We start from the raw sequence: 14,603 nt of genomic DNA on the forward strand, positions 1-14,603 counted from the left end.
TGAACAATACAACGATTAAATCCATCGCGGGATCGATAGAAGTCCCTTACAACACTACGCCTAGGCTCATTTCTCCGGTGATTGACTGCAACTTAAGAAAAATTAGATCGCCACCTCACCGCTCGATGGCATCGAGTTTTTTCGAGCGCTCGCTAATGGCGTCTGCCTTATCTCAGCCCTAATGTCCTTATGCGGGCGACAATAACAAGATTTTGACACATTAATGAAGCGCGGATTATTTGGATTTGGAACAATCAAAGGGACTGTACAGGGCGCTGTTTTAGGTAAGACTATTATTTTTAATTTGTTGCACAAGGCTGTGAATATGGGGAAGAAAATTCTTTTTACATTATTTATGAACAAACACCTTTTGAACTTTGTAGACAATTAGAAAACTTTGACTATCGGCTATTGGTAACTTGGTCTGTCATTAGTCATTTAGTACATTGTTAATTTAATTTATTGTTTTTTTTAAGAGATCTTGAGACGAAATTCAAAAAATTGGATTAGAGAAACTTATGTAGAGACAAATAAAATTGTATGTTCATTCCTTGAGAACACTGTTGTAAAAAAAATCTTAATACCTAGTAGATTAGTCAGTTCACATAACTATAGCTAAAGCTTTGATGTCCATTAACGGATTTCCCCCAACTTCCTCTCAATTTCCATAACTGTAGGTGCCTACCTACCTGTCTTCATAATTCAAATGACGTCATCTAGTGTCCACGAATCAATTTTTCAATCCATCTCGAAGATCCCTTCAAAGAGCTCCTCAAGGAGGTGCTCTGGGCCCGGTGACGTCAGCGGCGACTTAATTGCTCAACACTTCGTTAGGGGCTGATGGCATTTTTAATGAACACCCGAATTAATGTAGTGGGCGAAATCGAAAATCGAAGTGTGGACGCACTTACGATTGTTTGCTTAGGACACGGTTTGTAGCCGATGAATATTGGATCGTTTGTTGATACTTTTGAATGTAATGGCGGTAGGATACTGCCTCTGGAAGTCCAGACGTTTTAAGTAGGTGCTCTTACGTGTGTGAAGGTTCTTGGCTTAAAACCATTAGAATATTTTGTACAAGTGGATGTCCACTTCACTTGATGTTCAGTAACTACTGAAAATTCTGGTAAAATGTATAGTACAAAATATTGTATTTTTTTTTATTTAGTGTAAAGTTTCATCAAAAGCAGAATTTTTTGAGTACCTCAAAAACTTTTTGTTTATAATATGAGTCCCATCCTTCGGAAAGCATGAGTTTACCTTTACCATAAGTTACGCTTTTCCAAAGGTCTGACACTAGAATCTCAATTTTCACAACTAATAATGTCTGAAATATCGTTCGTTTTATTGATCAATACTTGAACGATGCCTCAGCCTCAGTCTTACAAATACACCCAAACATCAATATTTCACACCAAGCTCCTAAACACAAGCCGCCCCCAATTAATCAACTTTCTGAATTCATAAAAATACTGCCTCGGGCCTAAGTAAACAGATGAAATAAGAGAAGTGTCGACTGAGGACTGAGGACTGAAATAAAAGAATTCGTATAGATTGACAGGTGCGTCTTAATAAGTTGGCGACATCTGGACTGGAAGAAGGTAAATTGCCGGCTTTATTAAAACAAAACAACTTTTTATTGGTTCCTTGCGATTTCGATGTTCGATTGCGAATTGGAATTGAGATTAAGGACTAATGACCTTTTGTAGCCCTGAAAGAAATATTTTTATTGACTTCGTTTAAATAACGGTTACATTTTAAAGAAATTAAAATCCACTAAGGCGGTCACGGACAAAAATTAGTAAGTAATTAAGTAAAAATCTCAGGCGTCTCACCCGTCATTTATTACACGAATTCTGTTTAGTTTTACGCCCAGGAACATGAAAGTCGTATACAGGGTGAAATTTAAATCATTGGCGTCCTTTTAAACTACCCCCGTTCGTAAAGACTCTACTCATGATGCATAGTACATTCCCAAAATTTAATATGAAACAAATCGAGTAAAGTGATTAGGTAAAACACTTTTACATGGCTTTATTTATTGCGATATTTTGGAAACGCACTATGTATCGAATCTTATTTTAAAAGGATGCCAACGATTTCAATTTCATCCTATTTTCACATAGTCCCTTCATTAAGACGATACATAGCGTACATTGTTTCAGATCAAATTAAATCTACCCCCGTTTTAATTCCAGACAGAGGGATGGCCACTTATTCCGCTGACCTAAGCAAATTTCAGCCTCTGTTGGTTTTTGCCGGATTCCTATATCTTCACTTCTGATTATATTATTCCATACTTTGTATAAACAATGGCTTCCCAACCCTTCTACACTATTACTTCGTGTCGGGTTTGGGGGTGTGGAGAAGGATAAAATATTAAAAGAACAACTAGAGTCACAATCACACGTATAGGTACTTTTAATAGAGAGACTAACTTACTTTTTACAGTTAGTAGAGCTGCTGTATGCTTTAATACTTACTTAGAGGTGTTTAATCAGAACGTTTGCCTCTTTCTTCTTGTCTGGAGACAGTTTGTAGGTACAAAAATGTTTAAAATTGCACCTTCACTATTTTCTCAAATAACATTACCTACGAGACTCTTCGCTGATCTACGAGTAATGCACTACACTCAAAACATTGCAACGAAACTTCAGTTTAAATGAGTACCAGAAAATTTTACAAAAAAATGCACATAAGAAGTCTCGGCAAAGATGGGTGTGTGATTAATACTTGCCTACACACACAGTGTAGGTAAGTATTAATCCTTTTCCATGTCATATTTTCATAATGATAAGATATTTGTAGATTTTGATGACAATCACTTGTATAGGTACTTACCTACTCTTAACGTGACATCATCATTTCCCCCGACTCTATCCCTAAAACAAAATCCCTCTCCACACTCCGAGCCTTTCATAAATATTTTTCATGGCTCTAACCGCTGTAAAAGGTTCTGTATACGTTGCTTTTTGGCTCCTTTTGGCAGCTAATCCAATATTGACCGCTCGGCTATTGACTTGTGTTTGCTCAACTCATAATATTTCGCCGACTGTACCGCCTTTATTATTCAAAATATCAATTTGCTAGAGTTGTTTTCTTGCGAGTCAAAAGGCCCTTAAAATTTTACTGTTTATTTTTGCGTTACAATGAAATTATGAAATGTGTGGCACGTATTTAGTATGAATGTTAATGAATAAAATATATTCTTATTTATAATCAAACCTAGGCTTTGCACGCGGCTCTACTTTTGAGAATTTTAGTTCGATAAATAAAAACGATTTTAATAACTTTGTATCTGTAATACATACTATTTTACCTAGCTAGTAGCTAACATTACTTACCCCCTCCAAAAATGTACGCAAACTTCTTAATATTCGCAGAAGCGAGCAGTGGCATTTATGTAATCTATTATCTTAGGCAAAAAGTTTTTATTGATGAATATGGACATGGAGTGATGAAAAATTTATAAGTAGTTATTTTTAAATCTATTGAGGAGCAAAATGTAACCGATTAGGTACCTACCTACGTTACGCGCTTACGCTTATGTCAGATAATCTCTACATTGAAACCCAAAACTCGCTCACATTCACAATTCAACCCAAAAAGATTATAATTAAAAATCACCAAGCGGTAACAACAGAAAGAAGTTTCCGTCCTGAACAAAACGTTGCGGTATCTAAACGTCCATCTTTGTTCGGCAAAAATTATGTTTTTCGGACGCGCGCCCGAGTGGAAGGAGACCCAAGCTTCATTTATTTTACTTACACGATTACGAATACACCCTGTATATCATGTACGCTCTGACGCGTTACCCGAAGTTATTAAATTACAGGATTATCGACTTAGAAATTATAGTTGCTTCTTATTTATGTTAGTTGCAATTTATTTGCTCAATGTTCTTAAAACTTTTATAGTAAGGGAAATAAGTAAAATTAAATGACATACAACTCTATTTATGTAAATAAGAAAAGATGAAAGTGTATTTTTGTCATTTAATTAAGTAAGAGCCAAGTTATTAATTTATTTTTCTCTAATGATAATGTGGATTTATATCGAGTAATTATCGTAGCAAAATTATCCCCCAAAAAGTTCGTACGTAAGTAATTATACAGCGATAGCTAATTTTTCAAATATTTCATTTAAGAGAGTTTATTTTATTAGAGAAAAGAGAGTCCATTAGTTTCACCTAATGTAGAAAACTACTTAACTACTATCATTAATACACCGATAAATTACCCGAAACAAGCACTCAATGCAAATGTTATTAGGAATCTGCTTAGTGAGCAACGAGCATCCTCGGAAGATCCTAAACGGCTGAAAAATCCCATCGAGCCTAATGCCGCGCCTTCAAAGGCTCCGTTTTATTTCGCGTCAATTCCTACAACGCCAAATGACTCCAATTTGAATATGTAATAGCGGCTCAACATAATCGGCCGGCTTACACTAATAAAGGCGCGCCAACTTTCAAACGCCATCGTTCGATTCTTTCCATTCGATTCAAGGGGCGAATAATTTATTCGAGTGTGGACGCCATTTTGCGGCGGGGACCCGCTATCGCGGAAGGCGCTTTAAGACATCGATGCTGATTCTTTTTTTATTAGGGGAGCATAAAGACGCTAATACAAAGCCCATATAAATAAACCCGCTTTATACAGAACCAGACAGGAAGACGACCCACCCTCGCCCGCGGAAAACAATCTAAATTACATTTTCACGCAACTTCAAATGTCTTATTAATTACTTACGACTTTTCAATGCAATAAATTTTCTTTTAACGCCGCCTCCACCCAATCGGCTTATACACAAGACTGGCTTTGCATACTGATCACTCATTGTGCCCTCAGTTAAAGTTATTTCGGACCCTAATGAAAGATTGCTTAAAAGTACGAAGTCACAATCTGGGTTTTCACAAGACGTGTTATAAATAAAGGGAATCCATACTATTTGTTTGGAATCCCCTCAGTCAAAGAGAAAATACCTGGCCATGATTTAGAGAACAGAAGACAGAAGCGATACGACGTCGTCACCTATGGAATGGGGGTCATCCCTCAGCCAAGATAATAGAGGGGATAGTGCCGTGCAACCCCCAGAGATTTGTCAAACAAATGCGCGTGGATGTATCGAAAAAACTGGCCGAATACTGGCCGTTAAGGGTATTTATGAGCTATTCAGCCACGCTTTTTTATTAATAAAACGTATATTATGCGCGCAAGTGCGTTTTATATCGGTCCGTCCTTTCTTCGCGCGCATTACCGTCCTTCTTTGGACATCTAATAATATCGATTTACAGATAAATTGTTTTCAATAGAATAACGTCGCAAGTTTTTATGCTTCTGTTATTGTGCTCGGTAGTGATATTTGTGTTTGTGCCAACACAGGTATCGATGAGCATGTTTTCCCCGCAAGCAAAGTAGTTATGCAAACATGCAAGATATTGATGCGGAAACTTTGTGACAGACGAAAGTAAAACAAAAGAGACGCAAATACCAAGAGAAATGCGGGATCCAGATTGCAGATGAAATGTTGTGATGACAAATGTTGGTGTAGAAGTTTGACACTAAAGATTACCTAAGTAGAAAACCTGAAGTAAAAGTATGGAAAGGTATATGTAGATACGTATTATTTTATAACAAATTAAAAAGGATTGTGGTTGAATTTTTCTCCATTGTCATCACCTTTGTAGTCGCCTACAGCAGTTACAATGAGCTGCTTATTAAATCTAGAATTTCTATTTCTTCTCCTTTGCATTCGAAATCGCATGAATCATTATTGCGAATTTCTACAACACTTATATGCGAATTGGAAATATTAACGTAAGTGCGCCTATTAACGACCCCCCAAAATTTGTATCCTATTACCGCCCTATTTTTCTTTCTTTCATAAAAGACATAATAACAGGTTCCAGAAAACACGTTACTTAAAAAATATCTAGATATGTTTATTGACTATCAAAACGATTAAAGTTTGTGTTCGTAAATAACCAGTAAACGGAGTTATTTCACATTAAATGGGACGCGCCCGCAACGGACGCACTTTTCATACTGACGCGCTCCCAGCTACTTAAGGTGCACCTTGTTATTAATTAGCGATTTTAACACATTTAAAATGAGTATACCAACATGTTTTTGCATAACAATATTAATTCGTACTTTAGTTTCCTTAATAAACCCTCAATATAGCCCTCTCGCTGTATTTATGTGGCTTAAATACAATTTTAAATAAGGGCGGTAATAGAAACACTTTTCATAATTTGGTTTCTAATACCGACCCATGGCGTTGTTAGAATTTTGATTAAGTTTCTTATTTTAGTATTTATATCTTTAATTACGCATTTAACCTCCACTTTGTTGTCTTGATCGATTCATAAGAATATTTCACATAATTAAATCAATTAACGCCATACATTAATTGTCATAGGTTTGGCATAAAACTGCAATGAACATTAAAGAATATCTCTAATAATGTATGACAATAGATTTTATAAAAACCTGTTAAATTCTAATTAGTACTTATTTGATATAAAATAAAACCTAATAGAAATGATACTTCACTGATCACGTCTTCGTTAAAGTAGATATTTTAGCTGGTTACTGTTTTTTTTTACGGTCGGTAATAGAATAAAGTAATATTCATACTTAATTCTATTACCGCCTCATAATTATAACGCCACCTGCGAAGACTTATAAGCCTGTATTTTGTATATAACTAACATTTATGACATGACACCTAACCAATCATGCGTTATCACAACTACTATGTAACTTTTTAAGATCTTTTGGATTAATAAAAAAAAATTAAAATAATTATATAGACATTGTCCAATTGTCCATAGTTTAAATTAAAATACACAATTACACACAATTAAAATCAAAAACATCAGTCAAAAACGAAAGTCAAATTAAAAATAAAATATTAAATGCAAATTATTTTTTATTAAAAACTCAAATATACATAGTTTAAATAATGACCCCCACTACTCACTAGAAGACCTGGTATCGCGTAATCAAGTATAATTGAGGAATTTATTATTCTACTATTTCTGCTTGATTATTTATTTATTTTCGAGAAGCGTGCCTTTTCTCTTTTAACAATAAAAAAAATAACTTGAAAAAAAAAAACAAATTTAACTAAAACTAAAAGCAAAACAAATTTAACTTGAAAAAATCAAGTGGTTCCCGAGCCTATGAGCGGGAATCGAACCCGTGCCTCTTGGAATATACCCAATTGAAGAGCAATATTCTTAGCGGTCGGTAATAGAAACAGAAAAAACGTTAATAGAAACACACCTCGTCTATAGGTCGGTAATAGAAACAACTGCTTATTCAGATTAAATTGCTATTTATTAATTATTGTGTGATTGAATACTCATTGTTACTACTTGAATTCAAAGATTACTTCATCATTGTTATAAATAAATTAAAGTGTCTTTTCTATCACCACGTCTTATATCTAATTTTCTAACGTTTATCCGAAGTCAGCTTAAACTGGCGGTAATAGGCGCATTTACGTTACTTTAAAAATTCACCTCCTAGACCACGCCAGACACACAAATATCCATAACGAAATTACCGCAAACCCTTACAAATCCCAGCGAACATTATTTTAATCCAAGACAACGGAGCGAAAGAAGGGTTATGTTTTATTAAAATCAACTCCCCCAGCACAATCACTGGTAATTGTCGGGAATAAAATCATTAATTCCAAACCGAATATCACATTTAAAGTAACAGCTGGCTCGGTTATCCCGGTTATCCCGGAACAGGGAATTCACCATAACGGTCACCCTTTACCGTTTGAGTTACAGTTAACGACACTGGAGATTGATGTCTTGAGATCTGAAACGTCTTTGGAATTATGGCAAATTGTTTAAGTTTGATTTGGTTTTTGATTTTATAACACTTGCATAATTTAGGCAGTTTATAGAAAGTAGGTTAGGTACCTACTCTATGTCGCAACTTAACTTGCAACTTTTATCTAACTAATTTAAGTGCGGAAGTAGTTTGTAGTTCTATACGTATGTTTGTTACGTTTTACCTACGTACTTAATATCAAATTTTTATTTTTGCAAGTAAGTAACTACCTACATAGGTGCTTACCTAGACAATGATAAAAAAATAGTTATAAGTAAGTGTACCTACTTTTTATACATAGAGCCCTATTCTACCCATTTCCAAATGAGAGAAGCTTTATCAAAAGACGCTTGGAATCATTACATAAAGCTTCCACATTTCAGTAAACTCACCAGCCCTACTGTAAATCAGTCTTTATTACATCGTGCCATTTTTAAACCATGAGATTTAGACCTCTAGTCTTAAAATTAAATAATGCATCTTATCTTCAGTTATCAAAAGATAACTGAAGCCTTCTCCAAGGCCTCCTATCTGCAAATTACAAGAACGAAAATACCACTTAACAGAGGCTCTTTAATAACAATATAACAGCTTAATCTGCCCCCCGAAACATAACCGTGCTAATTCCGTGGGCGTACCGGCCCATATTCTTATAAATTAATTACTTGTAATCTACTCATGAACCGAGACTTACCGCCATGAAGTTACAGCTGGGGTAAGGTTGGGGTCCGTGTTGCAGCGACTATGATAAATGATTTTTTCTTCATAATAATTTTGGCAGTCCAATACACGTCTGAAAGTGGGTTTATTGGCTAATTATACAGTGTGTCCGGGCTTGTAGTGATCAAACTTTAAGGGCGTAATCTATGGACAATTTTATCGATGAAAATACTACAAATTTGGGGCTTGACCCATTTCTCGCAAAATTACGAGGATTTAAGTTTTTAATTTTTAGTTTTCACCTCTTCCTTCAAAAACAAATGAAAGCGTAGGTAGCTTAACACTAATAAGCAAAAATTTTATATCATGCGATAGCCAATAAAATTATCTATTAGCAGAAGTAGAAAACAGATACAAGTTTCATACATTTTAAGGGAGTAAGAATGGATTTAATTAGAAAAAAACATGACTTTTTTCACTTCTTTTTCAGTTATTTTCCAACACAAGAAAAACCAGGTCGTTAAGGTATGTTTTATTTGCATTGTATTATTAGTATTTGAGCTATTCTACAAAACGAATGGAAATTTATTAGTCTACGTCTATTAGTTTCGACGTAATTGTTGAACAAAGATACCCCTTCCCAGCGGTTTCCATAGTAATCGGAATAGGTTGTGTGATTCTTTCAGGCAGTGCATTTTCGCATGTCGCGTGCGCTATGGAAACCGCTGGGAAGGGGTATCTTTGTTCAACAATTACGTCGAAACTAATAGACGTAGACTAATAAATTTACATTCGTTTTGTAGAATAGCTCAAATACTAATAATACAATGCAAATAAAACATACCTTAACGACCTGGTTTTTCTTGTGTTGGAAAATAACTGAAAAAGAAGTGAAAAAAGTCATGTTTTTTTCTAATTAAATCCATTCTTACTCCCTTAAAATGTATGAAACTTGTATCTGTTTTCTACTTCTGCTAATAGATAATTTTATTGGCTATCGCATGATATAAAATTTTTGCTTATTAGTGTTAAGCTACCTACGCTTTCATTTGTTTTTGAAGGAAGAGGTGAAAACTAAAAATTAAAAACTTAAATCCTCGTAATTTTGCGAGAAATGGGTCAAGCCCCAAATTTGTAGTATTTTCATCGATAAAATTGTCCATAGATTACGCCCTTAAAGTTTGATCACTACAAGCCCGGACACACTGTATAACAATGTTAATTAATTTCGCGGTCATTAATAGTACAAAGTTTGCTATCATAAAGCATGCCTGCCTACAGCCTAAGTATTTAGAACTTCAACATTATTTTGTTTACTCGTTTAAGGGTGGATTCGACCAAACAAGAGTAAATATTAATCTCAGAATAAATCTCAGTTATTCGACATTTTGACAATTATTTCCCATTCTAAAACTGTCAATGTGCCAGTTATACCAGGAATTATTCTCGGATAAAAGTTTGGTCGAATTGGGCCTATGTCATAGGAATTGTTATGAATAAGTTTTAAGGATTATAAAAGGCCCTAACATTACCTTGACCACACAGACTTTTTCATAGGACAAATGGGAACACCAGATCCCTAGAGCAAAAATGAAAAAAAAAAAATTGGCTTTATTTTCACCCGACTGCGCCACAATCTCATCTCTTTATCGCTGACAGTAAGACCACACAAACAAGGTGGCACGACGAGCCCCACGGATCTGTAACGACTTAATGTCGCGCCGAGAACAACTCTGAATTAGAAATGAACCCTCTCAGAAGGTTTAATAAGGAACACATGTCGCGATTCCTATACTTTGTCGGAATACCTGAGAAGACACCTGCGCTATTAGCAAAATTAACAACCCTCATAAAACTTGCAAACTAACAATCTTGTCGAAAATGCTGAAATCAAAGCTATTTGGTTCACGAATAAATTACTAAGTTGTGAAGCACTTTAATTATACTTTGTTTCGTTTCAGACACATGACGTCACTGCTGGACAAAGGCAGGCCTCCCCCAAGGATTTCTACGACGAACGGTCCTGGGCTGCCCGCATCCAGGTAGGTACGTCCTGCGGCCTTCATCAGATCGTAGGTCTACCTAAATAATGGAGGCCTGCCCTCTCTACGTCTTTCGGCTCGTGGTCACCACTCGAGAACTTTTGCCCCAGCGGCCATCAGCTCTACGAGCGTACGCCCCGCATTCTGCGATCGATTACCTACTTTGGTTTACATTACATTTCTATGATCTGAGGGTTTTCCTAAGGATCTCCTCATTTCTCATTCGATCTTTCCTCTCATTTGTTTATGAATTTTCAATTTATTATATCCTGAAAAATACGTTCCTCAATTGTTTTTAAATGGATAAACTAAAGTTAGGAAAAGTAATTGGGCATTAATTTACATCAAAGAGTCTTTACCTACAAATCAATCAATACGTTCCAATCTATCGAATAACAGATGCAAAGACTCACACAGACAGTGCAAGGTTCATTGTAAACCGAGTTTTAATTTCTCCCATACAACGCTTGGGGGAGGTGTCCCGTGATCGCTCCTTATCCACTACCCAAACATTCTTACAGGGGCTTTCATTCCATTCACTCCTAAGGTTATCTTTTATTATTTCTCCCGGTATCCGCTTTTTATTGCCACTCATATTGACTTTTTGTACGGTTCGCGAATAAATACATTTTGATTTTCACCCCCGCGTACTCGCGAATTAGCACGCCTGACGACGCGAGGTGCCGTAAAGCATTTTGTGATGCAATAAAAAAGGAATTATATTTTTTGCACCTCTTTCGTTTTTGCTCTGCGGTTGCGCTCCCTATTAATGTCTAAAGCTTTGGAGTATTAAATTGAGGCCATGTTAATACTAAATTGATTGTTGATTTATATTTTTTGAAGAATATTAACAATTTCTAAACAAATTACAAAATCCCGTTAACACCTCGTATTCTATGTTCATCATCAAGCGCAAAAGTCGGCCGACTGGGGATCGAACCCGCGTTTCTCGGATCACGATCACGAGTCGGCCAGTCGGGCATTATAACTCATTGGTACCAATTTTCATCTAAACCAGTTTAGTTCGTCCGTTCGTTCGTTTTACCCAAATTATTGCCACTGCTGGACAAAGGCCTCCTCCAAAGTTTTCTAAAAAGTTTTACTAAAGCAGTTTAGTACATAGTTTTATTTTTCACGTGAAAGAGTAACAACAGAATCAAACATCTATTCATTAGTTGTACAAAATTCAATTGAAAAGTAGACAAAAATATAAATTTTATCTTGTTTAAATAAATTATCATCAAATTAATTTTAGCGACATTATTGTACCTACGAATAGTTAAAAACTTGGCTGTATAGCGAAATGCCTTTGCCTTTTCCTGCAAAAGAAAAAAGAATGACAATTATGACATTGACACTGACAGGTTTTGGCTGAAAATATTTTGAAATCTCATCACAAAATAAATGTTGTTTAATTACAAAAGTGCCGAAATTATATTGATAAGTTGCATTTAGCTCGTAAAAATGAAATGTGCATCGTAAACAAACCATAACACAGACAATCCAAGATATGAGGCAAGTAACCATCATTTTTTACTCGCAATTTGTGTCCCAAGCTGCTTGTTTTTCTAGGCGTTTTATATCCTTTGAGTAAATGATAGGATGTTTCTTTACAGCCGTCATCAGTATAATATCGAACGTATCGTACATAATCATGTTTAGACAATTGAAATTTGATGTTTTAATTTGGTAAATAGGTTATGTTCTGTCTAGAATTCCTTCTGATTATTATTAAGTGCGCTGAGGCACGCTGAATGTTCTTTATCCGCAATTTTATATCTACGCATGCGTACAAGTGAGTGAAAGAAATACTAAATTGTGAATTTGAACCAAATTGTGAAGTATTCTGGCTACACAAAATGTCAAAGAAGGCGGGAGAGCTACATAACTATAGTACTTACAACTCATGAAGGCGAGTGAGCTTTACTTATATGTGTACGTGTACATGCACATAACGATAGTGTAATGTCTGTCAAAACTTTTGAAAAACCAACAGTAGCGAGCCACCACACAAGTAAAGCTCACTCTCTATCGTGAATTCCAACAACTATACCTTCTCTCATCTATGGATGAGGTAACTCCTCTACTTGGAAATCAAGTTTGGTCATAGTTAGATAGAGGTGGAATTTTATTCGATTCAAGCGTACATTTTATTTTCTACCTTTCATCCGGTTAATAAAATTTTGTCTAGGCCGAGGTCCGAGCACCACTCGGGGGCGCCCTTAGGCTCGTTGCTTAAATTTTGAGGTTGAGAGCCATCTGCACTCACCTATTGTCCGGTGAAGCTGAAAAAGCCGCTCACGGCTATCAGCATATTCCCTCCGAAAAAAAAACTAATACATGCATAAATAAAACCATATTATTATGTCCTAAACTGATTCAGTGTGCTATGGTTTTAAAATCAACTTAAAATTATAATCTAAATTACATCATGTTTCTAATAACTGTCAGTTAAGAAAAATTTTACTATGTATAACTTAACTTATCAGTATTATTAGGGTATACATTTTTGCTGCACCTTTTCTACCAAACTGTGAAAGAAAGGGAAACGGGTTGGACTTGATTTATAAAAGTTTGCAACTTAAAACTGACTTTTTTTTTTATTTCCTGAAGTATTAAGGACTTAAATAAAATCCGTATTATTGCTAGTTATATTTAATTTTTATAAAATTTATTACAGCAGGCTTGATTTCTTGTTTGCTTGTTTCACAGTTTTTTTATTTTCATCTCATCGTCAATGTTGGTTACCGGTCATCAATTCACTTGTCTTTGTACCTGGAAGAGATATAATATGTTTTAGTTGCGAATTTAATAAAGTAGGTAATTAAAATTAATGAACAATGGGAATACAGGTTTAAATATTTTTTTCTGTGTTTATCTGCTTTCAGTCTCACAACTATGAGCGGAGCGGAGTTGTAGTGTCCTTTGCATGTTAAGTGTCTTCTCCACTGAGAACACTACACATTTATGTATTTCTACACTCTCCAGTGCAGATTTAGCAAGTCATGACAGGTTTCGTTCGTTCGTTCGTTTCAGCCAAATGACGTCCACTGCTGGACAAAGGCCTCCCCCAAGGTTTAAATGAACAAAAATTTATTAACTACTACACACTTAGGTTCATTCAAAAAGGCTCACCTATGTACTATCTGATTGTCCCAGTAGCCAGATTAAACTGATAATTGTGTATTTTATAATAATAAGAAATGAATGTTAAGTTTTTACCTAAAAATCGAGTTTTGTAAACTACATTGAATACAGACAGAAGTAGGTATGTTGTGCCTATTGTAAAATGGGAATTTAGTGGAATAACGTGACAACCTTTGTAGATATAAAGGCTCGACAAGAGAGACATGTCCTCTCTTTTTCTCTTTATTACGGTGTGAAAGAAACATACAGGATGTCCCAAAAACAATGGAAAACCCTGTATCCATCGATAGGCCTGGCCATGATCTCCCTAACGTCCATTTTTGACCCCAGTAAAAATATCACCGATTTAAGTTTTTGTGCATTTTCTAGTAAATTGCCACCTGCGATTACGAGAAAAACTCATTTTTGCAGTTTTCATACTAGTTGCTATTCAAGTAGCTATAAGATAAAAATAATACGGGATACATAGGCTTGTGATACCTTTTTAGAATCTCAATTAACCAAGGAAGTTTTTAAGGAAATGGGCACGATGGTCTTCCTACATTTTTTTTACACGATGGCTGATCAAAAGACAATGAATTTATTGTTCCTTCTTCTCAGCAATTTCTTAAAATTTTCATACTTTTAAACTAGTTTGTTGAACTTTAATCTTTTCTTTTGATAGCCCAACTATCCCTTGTGATAAGGAAAAAAACTAGATTGAAAAGTATCCTCATTTGTAGAAATGGCATGAGAAAAAGTAATCGCAGGTGGCAATTTTCTAAAAATGCACAAAAACTTAAAAATCTTGAAAACGGTGATATTTTTACTGGGGTCAAAATTTGACGTTAGGGAGACCATGGCGAGGCCTATCGATGGTTACAGGGTTATCCATTGTTTTTGGGACATCCTGTATCTACTA

At 35.3% G+C, this 14,603-nt stretch overlaps 1 protein-coding gene across 2 annotated transcripts in view; it reads left to right on the plus strand.

The window, feature by feature from the left end:
• The window catches only part of LOC114353869 (uncharacterized), a 33,498-nt gene continuing 18,895 nt past the window's right edge, over positions 1–14,603 (plus strand). Inside the window, exon 1 of one of the 2 annotated variants that reach the window (XM_028305999.1) lies at positions 1–284. The gene's annotated coding sequence lies outside the window, so the exon portion shown is untranslated. Of the gene's footprint in view, positions 285–10,532; positions 10,556–14,603 lie in introns of those variants that run through there. The other variant, XM_028305998.1, reaches the window with a different exon arrangement.

This window comes from Ostrinia furnacalis, unplaced genomic scaffold, assembly GCF_004193835.3.
Source record: "Ostrinia furnacalis isolate ACB-3 unplaced genomic scaffold, ASM419383v2 OfSCF1849, whole genome shotgun sequence".
In the NCBI taxonomy this organism is placed as follows: Eukaryota; Metazoa; Arthropoda; class Insecta; order Lepidoptera; family Crambidae; genus Ostrinia; species Ostrinia furnacalis.